This window comes from Scyliorhinus canicula, chromosome 14, assembly GCF_902713615.1.
Source record: "Scyliorhinus canicula chromosome 14, sScyCan1.1, whole genome shotgun sequence".
Classification (NCBI taxonomy): Eukaryota; Metazoa; Chordata; class Chondrichthyes; order Carcharhiniformes; family Scyliorhinidae; genus Scyliorhinus; species Scyliorhinus canicula.
This window is the reverse complement of record NC_052159.1, coordinates 48280208-48296050: the sequence shown is the minus strand read 5'-3', so window position 1 is coordinate 48296050 and position 15843 is coordinate 48280208. Positions and strand designations below refer to the sequence as shown.

Sequence of the window (15843 nt, the reverse complement as noted above, 5' to 3'; positions counted from 1 at the left end):
TGAGATATGAGATTGGCTGAAGCACCGATGTCCAGCTTGAACCGGATGCTGCATTGGTTAACGTGTACGACAGCACGCCATGCGTCCGTAGAATCCATGTTGAGGATAGATAGGCGTGCTGCTGAATTTGAGGAGGCCTTGTCACACATAGTAATGATGCCCACACGATATGGGGACTCCAGGCAGTCGGGGGCTCCAGGCAGTCGTCCTCTGGATCCGTGGTGCTAACAGGATCAGAATCCAGCAGCCCTTGCTGCACACATCGAACTGGGATCGCTGGCTCACGACTGGTGGTGCAGACCTGCACAAGGCTGCATACTGTCCAGGCTTCCCATAATTCAAACATCGCCTGCCTCTTGCAAGGTATTGCCGCTTTAAGTGGACAGTGCCGCAGTTGGGGCACGTCATGACGTTGACGTTGTAACGCTCCGTGCATCGTCGCACATGTGCAGTGCGGTCAGCTGCCGTTCGCACCTGCGCAGTGTGGTCTTCGGCCGCTTCGTTCTCCCGTCCGTGGTGCGCATGCGTGGGACTCCGGGAAAAGCACACAACATGGCTGCCTTCATCGATACTAAGGCGCCACATCCGGGCGATGGCCTGTACACTCTCTGCCTCGTGGAAGGCAGGTTGGTCCTGTTCTGCCGATTTAAGGCGGGAGTAGCGACATTTCACCTGTTCATGCACTTTACACATCTCGATTGCGACTGGCAAGGTCATGTTTTTTATTTTTAAGAGCTGCTCCCGCAGGGCATCGGAGTGGACCCCAAACACTATCTGATACCTGATGAGGGAATCAGTGGTGTCACCATAGTTGCAGGACTGCGCTAATATACGAGGATGAGTTAGAAAGGCTCATCCTTACCCTGAAGGCGTTGCTGGAAGACATAGCGCTCAAAGCTGTCGTTTGTTTCGACTTCGCAGTGACCGTCGAATTTGGCTAAAATGGTCTTGAATTTGGTCTTGTCCTTGCCGTCGGCAAAAGTGAGCGAGTTGAAGATTTGGATAGCTTGGTCCCCCGCAGTCGATAGGAGCTGCGCAATTTTTCTGGAATCGGACGCATCCTCGAGGCCTGAAGCCTCAATGTAGAGACTGAACTTCTGCTTGAAGACCCGCTAGCTGGCGCCGAGATTGCTAGAGATCCGTAGCTGTGGAGGGGCCTGGATCTTCTCCATGCCGCTGGAAGGCAGTTGCTGGTCGTCACTGAATTATTCAAGGTAAATTACTTAGATGAAGTAGACTCCTGGTATCATGTCGTTATTCACCCTGGGGTAACACAGACTGCAACTGGATGCAGTTGATCTGTAAAGCAGACACCAAACTTAGACGTTGGTTCAATATGATTTATTGAACTTCTGTAACAATGCACAAAGCTTGCTGTGGGTTGACACTCTACTACTCTAAGTGTGCTAACTCTTACTAACTAGACTAGACTAGCTCTGAGCCACGTGTAGAAGGTGCTAACTGATATATACACCCTGACTGTCGCTACAGTTGTCACCAGTGGAAAGAGGCAGAGTGCTGATGCCTTGTGTGTTTTATAGTAGGAAGCCCCCCCTCTAGTGTTGTGTCTGGTGATTGGTTGTGTTCTGTCCTGTGTGTTGATTGGCTAACCTGGGCGTCTGTCACTGCCTGTCTTTACCTCATGATGTGCACGAGTGCATATTATGAGAGAGTGACAATCCCAGACTTGACTTGAGCAGTCACACAAGTCTGCCTCCCTGTACATGGACATCATCAATCTTCTGCTTGGATCCGCTCTCAGTGTGCAGATTGATCAACATCTGCAACCAGTTTGAACTGGCCTCAGGTGCCAAGGTACATCATGGCAAAAGCGTGGCCACGCTTTTTGAGAACTGGGCTGACCGATCCCTTGTCCCGTTCATTGTCAGGTCAGACAGCCTGAAGGTACTGGGGATATGGTTCGGCGGGTTGAGGGCATGTGTTAGAAACTAATGAATCAAAGACTGGGTATGTGGGAGCGATACTCCCTCCCCATTGCAGGCAAGAACCTGGTCACCAGGTGCAAGGCACTCTGTGTTGCTGTACGTGGTGCAGGTCTGGCCCATTCCTCACTCCAGCACCATGGCAATCACCCAAGCCATTTTCCACGTCTGGGGGTCAAAAATAGACTGTGTTTGAAGGAACACAATGTGCAAACCTCTAGAAAAAGGAGGAAAAAACGTTCCCAGCATCCTGATGGCCACCTTTTGTGCGTGGCTGCATCAAGCTGCATGTAGATTTTTGATACGCAAACACCAAGTGTCATTATGTTCTGAGGTCCTACCTGTCCACGGTGTTGCGAAGGATGGGTCTGGCCACGCTGTCGCGAAAGTTCCATGTAGTTGGACAGTGCCATACTACTTGTCCCTCGTGGAAAAAATTATGCAAAGAAACATCCTTTTTAAAAAATAAATTTGAGTTTCCAATTTTTTTTTTCCAATTGAGGGGCAATTTAGGTTGCCCAATCCACCTATCCTGCACATCTTTGGGTTTGTGGGAGTAAGACCCACGTAGACACGGGGAGAATATGCAAACTCCACATGGACAGTGACCCAGGGCCAGGATCAAATCTGGGACCTCAGTGCCGCGAGACAGCAGTGTTAACCACTCCACCACCATGCTGTCCTCAGAAACACCTTTGACCACAAGTCCACCAGGCAGTGTTCTACACGTAACATTAAGGATGCTCTACGGGAACAGGAGATGGTGGATCTGTTCGAAGTTTCCTGAGCAGACTGTCAATGTCATTTGGCAAAATGCCACATCACCAGAACTTTCAAACAAGCACCAAGACCTTGCTTGGTTGGTAGTGTGGTAAGCCATCCTCATCAGATTTCTCATACACCCCCGGAGTCTCACCTCTTCTGCCTATCGCCCTTGAGGTGACTGGTGGGGAAGAGACTTGCCCAGCTCCTTGTGGAATGTGCCTTTGCAAAGAAGGTATGGAGAGAAGTTTGCCCCAAGACAAACATTAAAGAGTTGGCGCTGACTGAGTGTTACAGACAGACACATTCCAAAGCCCAGGTCTACGTGCTGAGGGATGCAGTAAACTTTGGTGCAGCCATTGCAGAAGCGCAATGGGGAAAAGTTGCTGTCCAAAACCTTTCAGCCGTTGTGCAGCAAGGGCTGGGAACTGCATAAAACACCTCGGACTGTATGATTCACATTGAATGTATCTGGTGAATGCTACATAAGAACATAAGAACTAGGAGCAGGAGTAGGCCATCTGGCCCCTCGAGCCTGCTCCGCCATTCAATGAGATCATGGCTGATCTTTTGTGGACTCAGCTCCACTTTCCGGCCCGAACACCATAACCCTTAATCCCTTTATTCTTCAAAAAACTATCTATCTTTACCTTAAAAACATGTAATGAAGGAGCCTCAACTGCTTCACTGGGCAAGGAATTCCATAGATTCACAACCCTTTGGGTGAAGAAGTTCCTCCTAAACTCAGTTCTAAATCTACTTCCCCTTATTTTGAGGCTATGCCCCCTAGTTCTGCTGTCACCCGCCAGTGGAAACAACCTGCCCGCATCTATCCTATCTATTCCCTTCATAATTTTAAATGTTTCTATAAGATCCCCCCTCATCCTTCTAAATTCCAACGAGTACAGTCCCAGTCTACTCAACCTCTCCTCATAATCCAACCCCTTCAGCTCTGGGATTAACCTAGTGAATCTCCTCTGCACACCCTCCAGCGCCAGTACGTCCTTTCTCAAGTAAGGAGACCAAAACTGAACACAATACTCCAGGTGTGGCCTCACTAACACCTTATACAATTGCAACATAACCTCCCTAGTCTTAAACTCCATCCCTCTAGCAATGAAGGACAAAATTCCATTTGCCTTCTTAATCACCTGTTGCACTTGTAAACCAACCTTCTTATGACTCATGCACTAGCACACCCAAGTCTCTCTGAACAGCGGCATGCTTTAATATTTTATCGTTTAAATAATAATCCCGTTTGCTGTTATTCCTACCAAAATGGATAACCTCACATTTGTCAACATTGTATTCCATCTGCCAGACCCGAGCCCATTCACTTAACCTATCCAAATCCCTCTGCAGACTTCCAGTATCCTCTGCACTTTTCGCTTTACATCTAACACAATTGTATTCAGGCACCTCAGAGTGCAACATGAACTATGTAGAAAACATGAATATTATTGCACATTCTGTAATGGCCATTTTGAAATGTTTGTAATGTTTTTTTATATTTTATGAATAAAGTATATATCTGCGAAAGAAAATCAGGAATTAAAATCACAGGCAATCAGAAGCACAGTGTTAAGCTTGTTGTATGGACGTGTTGAGCAAACCTGTATTTGGTTTCCCCAATGGAAGAACCACATCAGGAGCAGTAAATACTGTATTTTAAATTGAAAAAAGTACAGGTAAATCAGTGTTTCACTTGTAAGAAGTGATTGGGTCATGGACAGTGATTAAGGAATGGACCAGGGTGTCCGAGAGGCAATGGTGCTTTCAGAAAGCTGAAAGGGGAGGGAATGATATTTGATATTTTGCATCATGTTTCAGATGACAGAAATGGTAGATATCCGTTAAATGTGGATCCCGGTCTGAAGTTGCCATCTATACCAGTGCTTCCAATACATTTTCTTTTTCCTCAATTGAGGATTCCTCGGGTGGCATGGTGGCGCAGTGGTTAGCACTGCTGCCTATGGCACTGAGGACCCGAGTTCGATCCAGGCCCCGGGTCACTGTGTGGAGTTTGCACATTCTCCCAGTGTCTGCATGGGTTTCGCCCCCACAACCAAAGATGTGCAGGTTAGGTGGATTGGCCACGCTAAATTGCCACTAAATTGGAAAAAAATAATTGGGTACTCTAAATTTTTTTTTTTAAATTAAAGGATTCCTCTCCCCTGTGGTTGGGAAGACCCTTGACCATGATCATACCATTTCCCACTTTTCCGCTCTCACCTCTTCCAAAACCACAATAGGGTTCCCCTTAGCCTCTCTAGCCTCCATATTATTTTCTATTTTAATTACCGATAGTAACATTTATTTAGCTTGGGGAGTCAATTGAGAATCAGTTCCCATTTACAATAACGACGGCCAACAGGCTAACACCACTGCAATAGAACTTAAACAACAATGTAATTCATTTATACACCAAAATAATAAAAAAACAAATTAGCAGTGAAAGTGAATTGATTGTTTAGCAAGGACATGTATCAATTGACAAAGCTTTAACCCTTTGGCGTAAGGCATCCACTATAATAAAATCAGTTAGCTTCAGCTTTAGTTGTTCCTCATTCCAGTAATTGGCAGCCGCAAACTAAAATTAATTATGACCAAAGACATGGTGTGACCAATTTGATAATATACTGTGAGATTCCACTTCTAAAGTAACATTTTGAGAGCATGGCTAGCAGTGATTCAACTGGTGGAAACCCATCACCTTTAAGTTCTCCTCTAAGTCGCACAACATCTTGACTTAGATATATTGCTATTCCTTCATCACTGCTGGATCAAAGTCCTGGAAAAGTACCTAACAGAACACTGGAAGTCGTTTCAACACACAACTGTAACGGTTCAAGAAAGTGGTTCACCACATCCTTCTAAAGGGGTATGAAGGATTAGCAATAAATGCTTCCCTTGCTAGTGGTACCCTTATCTGAATAATTCATTTTAGAAAGTATACGCATGTCCATATGGGTAGCTGCAAGGGCATACTTGAACAAATCTTGCTAAAGCTAGAGTGCCTATTAGGTGGATTTACAATTGTACTTTTACAGCTCAAAGTTGAGCTGATAATATTGTAGTAGGGACAGCAAAGCTTTTGGAATGTTTGGTGAACTCCAAGCAAGATGTTAAGATACTGTAATACTGTTAAGATACATAAATTATTGATAAATAAACAGAGGAAGGACTGAGGTGGACTGGGAAATGGAGTGGATCAATTCAATGTCAAATCAGGTAGAAAGAAAAATGAAGAAAAGGAAAACAAGATTGGATTAAGAAAGTGAGATAGTAAAGAGACAGAATGAAAAATAAGACAAAAATGTGTAATTTTTTCTTTAATGACATTTTCATAATCTAAAAAATTCATAACGTAAATGAGTCACACATTTATAATTGTTTACTTTCTTGGTAAGAGAGGTTCATTGGCAATAATCGCTAAATATCACATGATTTAAAGGGTACTTGCACTATTAATTACTGGACTTCACTTTCTGCATTCTGAGAGCCCGTTTGATTTGATTTGATTTATTGTCACATGTACCGAAGTACAGTGAAAAGTATTTGTCTGCGGCCGAGGGAACGTACACAGTACATATATAGTAGACAAAAGAATAATCAACAGAGAACATTGACAAATGGTACATCGACAAGCAGTGATTGGTTCCGAGGAGGAGTCGTTGAGGCGTCTTGTAGCTGTGGGGAAGAAGCTGTTCCTATGTCTGGATGTGCAAGTCTTCAGAAGGGTCTGGAAGAAGGCAATGCTTGGAAGAAGGCAATGCCTGGGTGGGAGGGGTCTCTGATAATGCTGTCTGCCTTCCTGAGGCAGCGGGAGGTGTAGACAGAATCAATGTGGGAGTGGCAAGCTTGTGTGATGCGTTGGGCTGAGTTCACCACACTGCAGTTTCTTGCAATCTTGGACCGAGCAGTTGCCATACCAGGCTGTGATGCAGCCAGATAGGATGCTCTCTATCGCACATCTGTAGAAGTTTGTGAGAGTCGTGCAGAGATGCCAAATTTCTTTAGCTTCCGTAGGAAGTAGAGATGTTGTTGGGCTTTCTTGACTGTTGCATCAACGCGAGTGGACCAGGACAGACTGTTGGTGATGGTGACCCCCAGGAACTTAAAGCTATCGACCATTTCCACTTCAGAGCCATTGATGCAGACGGGAGTGTGTGTCGTGCTACGCTTCCTGAAGTCGACGATCAGTTCTTTGGTCTCTCTAACATTTAGAGAGAGGCTGTTTTCAGTACACCATGCAACCAAGTGATTTCTCTCCCTCCTGTAGTCTGATTCGTCTTTGTTTTGAGATACGGCCCACCACAGTCCTATCATCCGCAAACTTATAGATTGAGTTGGAGTTAAATCTTGCCACACAGTTACGTGTGTATAGGGAGTACAGTAGAGGACTGAGCACACATCCTTATGGGGCTCCGTTGCCGAGGACTTTGTGGAGGAGGTGCTGTTGCCTATCCTGACAGATTGTGGTCTGTTAGTAAGGAAGTTGTGGATCCAGCTGTACAGGGAGGGATCAAGTCCAAGATTGCAGAGTTTGGAGTGCAGACATGATGGGCCGCATGGCCTCCTCCTCCACTGTAACAATTCTGTGATTCAGTGAGTTTAATGGGCAAGCAAATGCAGCATCTTCAAGAAAATCACAGAGATTAAAGCACCAGATGCTGTCTATGCAACATTAACAACAAAAATTGGCTGGAAACTAGTGGCAATTCACAATTCATAGGGTACCTCTTTCCTTGTAACAAGTTACCATCAAATTTTTCAATTAATAATGGCTGTACCATTAACATGACTTGTTTTACTGTGATTGTCTTCATACTTAAGCAGAAAATTCAACTGTGTGTGCTCTGTTGGAATTCTCTGCTGAACCATGAAGATAGTCACGTTGCTAAGGTGAGTAAGTTCAAAGAAAGAGCTGTTTGTCAAAGTCACTGTAATTTTGTTATGAATTTAAAACTGATTTTCTAACATTCATATTTGAAAAAAGTTTTTTTTTCATTTCTTAAATTTAGAGTACACAATTATTTTTTTTTCCAATTAAGGGGCAGTTTAGCGTGGCCAATCTGCCAACCTGCACATCTTTGGGTTTTGGGGGTGAGACCCACGCAGACATAGAGAGAACGTGTAAACTCCGCACGGACGTGACCTGGCGTTGGGATCAAATCCGGGTCCTTTGGGCTGTGAGGACACTCATATTTGTACAAACGTTACATAAATTTATTACCTATATTAGTTAAATGTTGACTCATCAATTAAAAAATTGCATCTTCTTTCAAAAAAGCAAGAATGTTAATTGTATTGTATTCAGATAGTGGGTATTAATTGGGGATGATATATGTATGTGTGTGTACACACACTATATATACTAGAAGCAGCTGAAAAGGAGTGTTCTTGTTTTGGGGGTTTACGGAATGCAATGTGTGTCTTTGCAAAGAAAAGCTTGCAAGTGAATGAAGATTAGACTCTAGTATTCTATCCTTCACAATCTGCCTATCACAGTTTCATACAGAATGACTATATATATATATATATATATCCCCAGCAGCACTTTTCACAGTAAATCAGGTGATACAGACAGTGATAGGATGATACCATTAAAAACATAATTCTGCTGTTAGTGATGTGTTTGAACTAGCCTTTCACTTTAAGACCAAGAAATATCGCTGCAATCCATTCCAGGTCACTGATGCTATTGAGTGATGCAAACATTTTGAATAACAAGTCCAGGTCAGAAGAAGAAAACACAATGAGCAGCCCCTGAAAAGCTAAATCTAAAGGTGCAAGAAGTGCGGATGAAAAATTTTAGGTGAATGGTGAGATAGGAAATGTATCGATGTGACGTGAGATTTGATCTTCAACTTCAAGTCAAACAGAGGTTGCACACGTCCGGCGGTGGCTATGAAGGAGTTAGTCGCACATTTGATGGCTCCCGCTCTGGTCGGACTTTTGGACCTTTCCCCCAGACTTTTTGCTGGTTTTAAACAGTGAATTCGAAGACTGAGGCAATTGGGCACCGTTTCCATGCATTAGCGTATGGAGAAAAGAACCAGAAGTGCACGGAAAGGCAGAAATAAGAAGCTAGGCAAGAGCTGTGCTGAAGCTTCAGCAGGAGACAGCATGGCCGAGGACCGGATCCCTGGGGTGGCAGTGCAGCGATCAATGGAGCAGTTGCTGCAGGTCATCCAGGACAGCTTTGCCAAGCAGAAACAGGACTGTCTGGACCCGATTAAAGAATCGATTGATCGGCTAGAGCATTGGATGCCCAGGATCGGGTGATCCAGAAGGTTGAGAAGGCGCTGGCTGAGCAGGTGGAGCATCAAACAGCGGTGGAGCTGGAGGTGGGGATGCTTCGGGACCAGCAGGAAAGGCTTCTGGAGAAGGTGGAGGACCGAGATAATCGATCCCGCCAGCAGATCTTATGAATTGTCGGGCTCCCAGAGGGGGCTGAGGGAGCGGACGTTGGGGCATACGTAGCGGGTATGTTCGAAAAACTGCTGGGGGAGGGGGCATTCTCCCAACCCTTGGAGGTGGACAGGGCGTATAGAGCACTTGCGAGGAAGCCGTGAGCTGGGCACCCTCCGAGGGCAATGGTGGTGAGATTCCACAGGTTCCTGGATAAGGGATATATTCTTCGGTGGACCAAGCTAACGCGGAGCTGTAAGTGGGACAACAGTATCCTTCGGGTGTACCAGAACCTGAATGTGGAAGTGGCTAGGAAAAGTTGGCTTCAACCAAGTTAATTCAATCTTCTTCAAGAAGCAGGTGAAGTTTGGACTGCTGCATCCAGCTCGTCTTTGGGTCACATATGAGGACCAGCATCATTATTTTGAATCGCCCCAAGATGCGTTGGACTTTGCTAAAAGAGAGGGACTGATGGGGGGCTGAAAACTCTCAAACTTTGAGGCACCTTGTTGGCCTATATTGGGCCCTCTTTTTTGTTTTAAACTGGTTTTGTCTCCTCTTATTGTTTCGTTTCAGCTTTTGAGTTCTGTTTTGGGGGGGGCGGGGGGGGAGTCTATTTTTAGTTTTCGGGTTCTCTTTTCGGTAGATGTTGGCAATGTCTTTTTCGTGGCGACATGCTTGTTTGAGTTTCGGTGGGTGGTGTTTTTTCTTGCTGCTGGGTGTTTGTGTGGGGATTGTTAGATGAGGTCATTTGTTTGTACGAGCCCGGGGGGGGGGGAGAGAGAGGGAACAATAGGTGGGAGACATTTTGGCACCGGGGGCAGGGGCCACCAACCTAGCTGGGTGAGCTAGCTCATGGAAGCACAGTGGGGGGGGGGGATGCATATGTTTAGTTTACTCAATGGGTTAGGTTTTAGAGTAGTGTTGCCCGGGGGGGGGGGGGGGGGGGGGGGGGGTAGTGTTTCTGCTGACAACGGAGGGACAGTGACGAGGTCAGTGACTAGGGCTGGAGGAGGTGCGCCGCAGGGGCTGGAGCGAGCCCAAGAAAGGGGATGGCTGATCGACGGAGGGGAGGGCACTTTGCCCCTCAACTAGGCTGATCACCTGGAATGTTCGAGGGTTAAATGGGCTGGTTAAGAGGGCATGGGTGTTCGCGCAGCTGAGGGGACTGAAGGCGGACGTGGTAATGCTACAGGAGACGCACCTCAGGGTAGTGGACCAGGTTAGATTGAGGAAAGGCTGGATCAGTCAGGTTTTCCACTCGGGGCTGGACACAAAGACTAGAGGGGTTGCGACCTTGATTAATAAGCGGGTGACATTTGAGGTGGGTAGAATAGTTTCGGATGTGGGAGGTCGATATATCATGGTTAGTAGTAAGCTGCAGGGGATGAAGGTAGTGCTGGTTAATGTATATGCGCCAAATTGGGATGATGTGGAATTTATAAAGAGGATGCTAGGGAAGATACCGGACCTGGACTTGCACAAGCTGATCATGGAAGGGGACTTTAATACAGTTATTGATCCCGGCCTGGACCGGTTATGCTCGAAAACGGGCAGGGTGCTAGCAATGGCAAAGGAACTTAAAGGGTTCATGGAGCAGATGGGGGGGGGGGGTGGATCCATAGGCAGCCGAGGGTGAAGGAACCGTGCTGCTGGCCTGCTTGGTCTATGATGTCAATAATCTCAGTTCCAGAACATCGCTGCAGGAGTTCCTCAAGGTGGTGTCCTAGGCCCAACTATCTTCAGCTGCTTCATTATTACCTTTGCTCCAACATAAAGTCAGAAGTGGGAATGTTCACTGACGATCGTACAATGTTCAGCACTATTCGTGACTCCTCAGATACTGAAGTAGTACGTGTTCATGTGCAGCAAGACCTGGACAAGATTGAGGCAAGTAACATTCACGTCATCCAAGTGCCAGGCAAGAATCATCTCCGACAAATAAGAGAATCTAGCCATCTCCTCTTGACATTCATATAATAGAATCTCTACAGTACAGAAGGAGGCCATTCGGCCCATCGAGTCGGCATCTGAAAGAGTATCCTACCTAGGCCCACTCCCTTGCCCTATCCCTGTCACCCTACCTAACCTACATTCAAAGACATTACCATCATCAACATATAGATGGTTACCACTGACCTGAAACTGAACTGGACCAGTCATATAAATACTGTGGCTACAAGATCAGCTCAAAGGTAACTCAGCTCCCGACTCCCCAAAGCCTGTCCACTATCTACAAGGCACAAGTCACAAGTAATGGAATACTCTCCATTTGCCTAGATGAATGCAACTCCAACAACACTCAGTAAGATCAACCCTATCCAGGACAAAGCAACCCGCTTGATTAGCACCCCATCCATTACCTTAAACATTCACTCCCTCCACTACCAAAGCACCGTGGCAGCAGTGTATACCATCCACAAGATGCACTGCAGCAACTGGAGTATTCCTTCAACAGCACCTTCCAAATCTGGGACCTCGAACACATTGACAACAGCTACAGATGCATGGGGATAGCATCACCTGCAAATTCCCCTCCAAGCCACACACCATTCTGACTTGGCGATCTTTCTCTGGTGCTGGCAGACATTTCATCTGTTCCCATAGCGTGTTTTCCTAGAACAGGTCTCTAGCCCGGCTTATAACTTGAGGGGCACCACACTGTATAAAGCATGGCTGACCATGAATCTCTCCCACTATTAGCACGCCATTGAAAGGATTCTGCAAGTTGATACTCAAACTGCTGGTTGCATCATAAACACACCTTCCTTGACCATCAAGTCGATGGGTGGGACTCAAACGCAAAGCTTCTGGCTCAGAGGCCGGGACGCTTTCTATTGTGCAACAAGACATTCCCACAGGTGTGCTTTAACTTATTTACGTTGTTATTATTGAATTATAAAGGCATTTACTTGTTTCCTTAGGTTGTGCAAGCTACTTTACAAGTTATATGGGGCCTGAATAAGTTGAAAACCTAGCCAATATGGCAAAGGCCGTTATTATATTACAGAAATTGGAGCACGTTATGACACGATTATTTATGTTATTAAATATATCATACTTTAATTTACTGGGAGTTAAGCATTTCTCTACACTTTCACCAACAAAATTGATCAGCACCCATTAAAATCAATGGCAACAGCAGGTTTGCTGCATTAACTTTATTGTGGTCACTGCAGCCACTCAGAATATTATAGAATGAACTGGAGGACTCAAACTATAAACTGTTCAATGGTTCAGCAATATTCCTGACGGTAACATTTTATTGACTTGCTCCAAGAACATCATTGAAATATTAAATCTCAATTAAGTAATAAAGTAAGAGTTTTGACAACCAGGCATGTTCTGATATCCCCAACTAATATTTTTATATGAATGTTTATTGAGCTTGTGCACAGAGCGTAGACCTCAACCGGTATTGCACATGACTAGGGATCACATGCAGTTCAGAAGCCAACTTTATACAAACTAACCCGTTCATAATATCGATTTACATCTCAATACTGTTCAGTACAAACGCATCAAGCAAATTACACACAAGCCGAACATTGTCCATCTGTACTGCATCACATCCCCACAATATCAGATTATTAATAAAAATTATTATTATAGAGCCATTCATCCTAAATGAATCCCAAATTAGCTAATGTTTAATTCTGTGTCAGACCCTTTACCTTTGATGTGCATTAGACATCGGGCACAATTTTCCTGATCTGTTTCAAATCTCTCTGCGGTGCACTCCAATTGTTTTTTTCCAACAAATGATGGCATGTGTTTATCACTAGAGGATCAAGAAATATGATTCACTAATGTGTGGCATCAGTACTGTTACTGTAGCACATTCTAGGCCATTTAGAGATGGAATTTGTTGGAACAAAGCATCTCATGATTATTGGGTGTTTTCCAGCATCCATTCAGCTCACAAAACAGTGCAGTCTTAACATGATGGATCGGCAAGTGGAAGAAAGGTCTTCTGTATGCCACATTTCCCACGCCCGTCAGGCGAGCGGGAATTTGGCGCTGGGTTCTTCCCTCTTCACTTGCAGTTACTTGGGGAATCCTTGTTAGTTTCTTTTCCTCCGCCAAGTAATATGCTTAAATTCAGTGGATTGCCATGTTTGATCTGAGGTCATGGGGCAAGTGGAAGCTGGCATGGTAGGGGTAACAGGATATCTGGAGCCTTAATTAACAACTGGGCTTTACCACTGAGATTAAGGGTTGAGAAAGAAACATGCAAGAACAATCAAGACAGATGAATTGGAGTGTGTACTTTAAGAGTTAAAAAAAATGTGCAGAAAATCTCCAACAACAATTGACTACATGAAGTAATGAGATTGAACACTACGATTGATCGGATTCTGTGCCAGCGAAGTTTTTTATTTATTTATAAATTTAGAGTACCCAATTATTTTTTTCAATTAAGGGGCAATTTAGCGTGGCCAATCCACCTACGCTGCACATCTTTTTGGGTTCTGGGGTGAGACCCTGAGCTGCACGGGGAGAATGTGCAAACTCCACACGGACAGTGACCCGGTGCCGGGATTGAACCGGGTCCTGGGCGCTGTGATGCAGCAGTGCTAACCACTGCTGTGCCGGCGAAGTTGATTGACATTGGATTAATAAATATGACATTGTTAAAAAAGTACTTAAATTCTTAACTACCAAATTTAACATGCAATTATGTGTTTAATGGGCAATAAATTGGTGGAAGCAGTAGTCATATAATTAGTGTTTATTTACTCTTTAACATAGAAGGCATTTTAGCTGCAATATGTTTGATATGAACTCAACTTCAGGACTACAGATCCCGATTACTTTCTTTGACCTTATTAGAAAAATGCAGAATGGACCTACCCGGATATTAATATGTCTACTGATAGGAGATAATATCTACATCAGAACTGAAATTTGTACGAATAAAGTTGTGGCATTGCTTGATTCCATTTCCATTCTGATGCTTGGAGTGATAGCCTCATTCCAGGTAGCAATTCCCAATGGGTATTGTCCAATAATAGTGTCACAGATTTAGGATGCTCAATGCACCCTTCCTCTTAAGGAAATTTTTAAAAAGCAAAAATTCTGCAGATGCTAGAAATCTGAAAATAAAAAAAATCACAACATGCTGGAAACATCGTCATTGTCAGCAGGTCAAGCAGCATCTGCGAAGAGAACAGACATTAGTGTTTCAGATGTTACGAATTTGGTAGGGACCAATAACATTTTTTTCAAAGAAATTGGCAACCCCAATTATTCATGAAGCCATAAGATTCCAAGGTTTTAAACAAAAGTCATTTCAAAAGCAAATATAAAATATTCTCTTAGCTATTCACCTAAACTTGTAACACCCCGAGTTAAACTTATGACATGAATCAACAGGAAAATTGCAACAATTATAAATTATACATTACACATTAAATGGAAGACACAATGAAGACAGATCTTACGAATTGGCTTAGCAAGTCCTCATAGCCAACAGGTCATCAAACTCAATCACAAAATCCTTCAAAGCTCTGGGAGGGATTTACCGAGCAACCCACCGTGAAAAGGCAGGCCGCCATTTGCCAACGACGGGATGTTCCAGTTCCACTGTTGACAACGGGATTGCGTCAGGAAACCCGCTGTGGGGATGTTCTGTCGGCTGGACTGGACAATCCCACCCGCCTGAATGGCTGAAAAATCTAGCCCTCTGTCTTTCCTACAAAAAATTGCAGCTAATTTCCTTCTAAGAGCTAGCCAGATCTCAGCCAAGAGTAGTGCAGAACCAACCAGAGTCCAATGGGCATGGTCTTCACCAAAAAGGAGCACACGCCTGCAGACATCATCAAGAATATCAAATGTAAAGGGAACAACAATTTTTACTTCATGTGATGGGCATGCTGATTGGTTAACAAGTTGAATCTTATTTGTAGAGGGCTTGCCATGGAGAATACACCCATTGATTGATGACTGACAGTTAATTGCCAAGCTTTGGTAAATTCAAACCAGATAGGTTGGCTCTGATTTGTCACGGCTTTGCCCTGGAGAATTGTTATAATCCATACAGAGGTCACGGGGTCTGGACCATTAGATTTCCCACGTTGCCTCACCCGAATACGATCTTATCCAACGAGGGGGCGGGGCTAAACCCTTAACAGGGAAGCTCTGTGGGCATAAAAACCCTGTCCCAAGTGTGGGTTGGTGCAGGAGACCCTTCGGGGAGTAGTGAGTGTAACTTGTTATTTGTGTATTAAATCCTTTTGTTCCATATTCTATATTTCTTCCACGTGGTCGCTTACCTGGATCCTACACTGGCAATGAGGATCAAGTGGAAATGTTGGAAGCATCATTTCCTTAGAACTTGGTCCACTTCAAAAAGGCCTCAGGAGGCCTCCGGCCAAGCAGATCTGACATATAGGGAAGTTAGAGGCATTTGGTGCTGATGCGGGTGATTGGAACCAGTACATTGAGTGGATGCAGTATTTTTTCTGTTTCAATACAATCATTGGAAATAAGAGGCAGACGATTACCCGCCTCACGGTTTGCGGGCCCGTAACATACCGCATCGTAAAGAGCTTAACCTACCCAGATGCACCTGATACGCGGTTGTTTGCGGAGCTGGTCACACTGGTGGGTGACCACTTTAATCCAAAGCTACACATTATAGTAAGCTGCTTTTGATTTCACACCGCCACCCAATTCCAAGGGGGATAGGTGACTGAAAAAAAACTTGTCGAATTTTGCGACT

The 15843-nt window shown here is 44.7% G+C and overlaps 1 long non-coding RNA gene across 1 annotated transcript in view; it reads right to left on the bottom strand.

Annotated features, from left to right (window-relative positions):
- Positions 1-6788: 6788 nt before the first annotated feature.
- LOC119977822 overlaps positions 6789-15843 on the bottom strand; it is a 35888-nt gene continuing 26833 nt past the window's right edge. Inside the window, exons 3-5 of the long non-coding RNA XR_005463284.1 lie at positions 13974-14278; positions 12794-12900; positions 6789-7343 (exon numbers count right to left, since the gene is read on the bottom strand). This is a non-coding gene — a long non-coding RNA (uncharacterized LOC119977822). The remainder of the gene's footprint in view (positions 7344-12793; positions 12901-13973; positions 14279-15843) is intronic.